This window comes from Lotus japonicus, chromosome 4 (assembly GCF_012489685.1).
Source record: "Lotus japonicus ecotype B-129 chromosome 4, LjGifu_v1.2".
NCBI lineage: Eukaryota > Viridiplantae > Streptophyta > Magnoliopsida > Fabales > Fabaceae > Lotus > Lotus japonicus.
The window spans coordinates 46423559-46426968 of NC_080044.1; the positions used below are offsets into that span (position 1 = coordinate 46423559).

Here is a 3410-nt window from a genome sequence, read left to right on the forward strand (position 1 = left end):
ATTTTACTAAGTTGAATGAGAATCCTAGGGCTAAGGTTGACCTAGTGAGCTGAGATTCATGTACACTTAAGAGATTTAGTGGTGTTAGCTGTTACGATAACAGTTAAATCTCGGGAGGTTGAAGGATCGGATGATAAAATGACTAGTTAAGTCCCTTGATGTAACGCCCCGATTTCCGAGGGTTACTTAGTGATTCAAAAGTAAATTAATCATGCTAATGAACTTTCGAAATCATAATAATGCAGGTATATTTTTTTTTCCTTCTAAAACATAATACTTTCTAATACTTTCCAAAACATGCTCTACGATGAGTAATAAATACCCAATAATAAGTACCATTACATCAATGTATATAATTACAACATATACTCCAAAAGGAAAATAAACTAAAAGGCTCATATGCCCACCGAGCTCCCCGTAATCTCCACACGACTAGTCTCTGAATCGCTAGCTCGTCGTCACATCATTTCCTTGCGGCATCTCCTCACATGCGTCCATCGGTCTCTTGCTCATCCTTTAGGGCGGTGTCGTCGAACATTTATAACAGAGAAAAGGTGCAAGGGTCAACTTATACCACAAGGCCATAATTAGGACGTGCACACATACGAGCAAGTAAGAGCATGCATATTCACATATATAATCACCTATCAAGAATCTTACCAAACGGCATACTAATACATCCCTAAGGAATTCTAGATGTAGCATAAGATAAGGAAAACACTTCAACAAGCAAGGCACAAGGCCCACAACCACACGTTGCACCTTATAGGGAATTCAATCGTCTAACACAAGCCACAAGACAACAACCAATGTTCTTACGTCAATGACGTCCAAGGGAACCTATGTGTCTCTATATTGTTAGCGTATGCAATATGCTTGATGCTCAATGCACACCATGATCCGGATAAACGCCAACTCCATACCAGGCAGGCGGGACAAGGACCCTTCCCATGCAGTCACTTGCCACTTATCTAATGACCCTTCCCATGCAGTCATTAGCCAATACCTCGGTGTACCCTATCCAAGCGGTACCCTCGGTCAATGCAATGATATGCTCCATGAATTAGTCAAACAACGAAGTTATAATCTTCTGTCGATCGATGACGACTCCACCACACCTTAACATGAGTGATCGGGGTCACCAACTCATAGGTGTCACCAGCTATCCGTCGCCACGGTAGCCCAACCATCGTAGGTTCCACATTCGATCTCATTCGATCAATATCGCCCATACAATGCTCATCATTCGATAAATATCAGGGCATACTATATCATGCATCATAGGAACATAATTCAAGACTTACATTCATCATGAACATCCTAAGAGTTCATCATATCATATTCAACAAGTAGTCATGTACTCAACAAGTAAGCATGTTCTCACAAGTAATCATGTTCTCAAACATCAAGGCACCTAAGCATGTTATCATTTATCATGTTCATAAACAATTTCTCATGGTAAGCAAGCATTCTTAACTCATAAACTTCATGTACATCATGCATATAATTCAGGGCAACAAAACCGCAGAAAATGGTAGAATTAAAATTGAAAACTGTATTAAAATAGAAACATAAACATTATGAAACTTTCACAGATTTAAGAACTTTAAGTTAGCTTTCAAATAAAAGTGGTTTCACACAATTTGGACTCATATCCAAGGAGTTATGCCCAAAACAATACGAACTATCCAGCTTACTCGGCAGCAGAAAAAGGGGTGGAATAAAATTGCAAACTGTATTAATCCAGCAGTCCAAAACTTATGAAACTTTGACAGGTTGAAGCCCTTTAAGTTAGCTTTCAAATAAAATTGGTTTCACCCGATTTTGACTCATATCGAAGGAGATATGCCCAAAACAGTACGAAGTAGCAAGGAAAACATCACTTGGCGCTGGAGGGACAGAAGTCCCACGCATGTGCGTCATCTATCCATGCACATGCGCCCATAGCTGCAGGTTCCCCACGCATGTGCGCCAGCTACCCACGCACATGCGTCGCGGTTCTGTACCTCTTCCGAGTTTCATACATTTTCTCACTTTTAACTTGATTTTTAGCCCAAGACTTAACCTTTAAGTTCCCATTCAGTATTATAAGGATCATACAACATACTAAGCTCATTTACATAAGTCTTCCAAGGTCTTAACATGTTCATAGTCATCAAACAAGTTCATGCAATCCTAACACACAATTCGTGCACGCTAAAGTCCAAGACCCGAAGTGCCCTTACCTCGATCGTTGGCTTTCTCCTTAACCTCTCTAGTCTGATTTCCTTCCTAGCCTTTAGCTCCTCGTAATGAAATGAACAAGGTGTTCTTCACCTTCACACAAGCACACAATGCACACAACCATCATTCATCAAAATCAAATAGAAATCACACACACTCTTAACTAAGTCTAGCACTTCTCATGAATGAACTTAGTCTTAAGAGTTCATGGGTTTTGAGTTTGAAACAACACTTGGAATGATCTTTTAGGGTTAAAAACTGAACTTTTAGCCTCAAGGATTTTAAGAAACAAGCTTGGAAACCTACTCTTGAAGTCTTTACTTCATGAGAACATTAAAACATCAAGATTCAACCTTTTGAACAAGAAAAAGGTTTTATGATGAGTAGTTTTCTTCCTTGGCTCTCCATTTTCGAAATCTAAGGTTCAGAACACAAGAGCATGAAGCCCTAACATCAAGCTTCAACCTTTTTCAAAACACTTTTCACATGCATGAAGCCAAGGAGATCACAAGCACAACAACAACATCAACTCGGTTTTTTTGAAAAGATGAAGAGAAAGATAGCTCCTTTTTAAATTTGGAAACCATCACCATGATCCTCACCTTGAATGCTAACTCTTTTGTGAAGGAATGGAAGACAAAAGATGATTTCTTGGTGGTGTTTAGAGATGATGAAGATTTCAGTTTTTGGTAAGAAGGATGAAGATAAGATGAAGATGATGTTCACTCTCTCTCACTTATCTCCTTTGGTTCAGAAATCTGATGGGAAGTCCTTGTGATAAGGTGATGGACGTTTCCCTAGGTGAAATGTGGCTTGCACTTTTGGCTTTGGTTTATCTTCCCATGCACACTACTTATGGTAAAGCAATCATGATACTAACCTTTTGACCTTGGTTCATGAGCCTACCCTAATAACCTTTCTCTCTACACTCAACATCTGAACACTCAACCCCAAGATCAGATATTTTCTGGCCAATTTCGTGGTTGGCTCGTTTACGAGTCGAACTCGACTCGTTTTCGAGCCGAAAACACTACCGGGCGAGATTTTTGACCTTATATCGATATTACAGTCAAAATTCTCGAAATTACGCGGAGATCATCGTAATGATAAGGAAAATATTTATTTCACATTCAAATAATAGTTCGATGACAAAAAGGCGCTCTAGGCGAAACTCGTCGGTTCGACCG

General features: G+C 39.6%; 1 long non-coding RNA gene across 1 annotated transcript; it reads right to left on the bottom strand.

Moving 5' to 3' along the window:
- Positions 1–248: 248 nt before the first annotated feature.
- Positions 249–3066, bottom strand: LOC130713833 (uncharacterized). Its single transcript, XR_009011046.1, has 3 exons — positions 2826–3066; positions 2226–2316; positions 249–514 (listed from the first exon to the last, which is right to left on the bottom strand). It is a non-coding gene; the product is annotated as an uncharacterized LOC130713833 (long non-coding RNA).
- Positions 3067–3410: the final 344 nt, after the last annotated feature.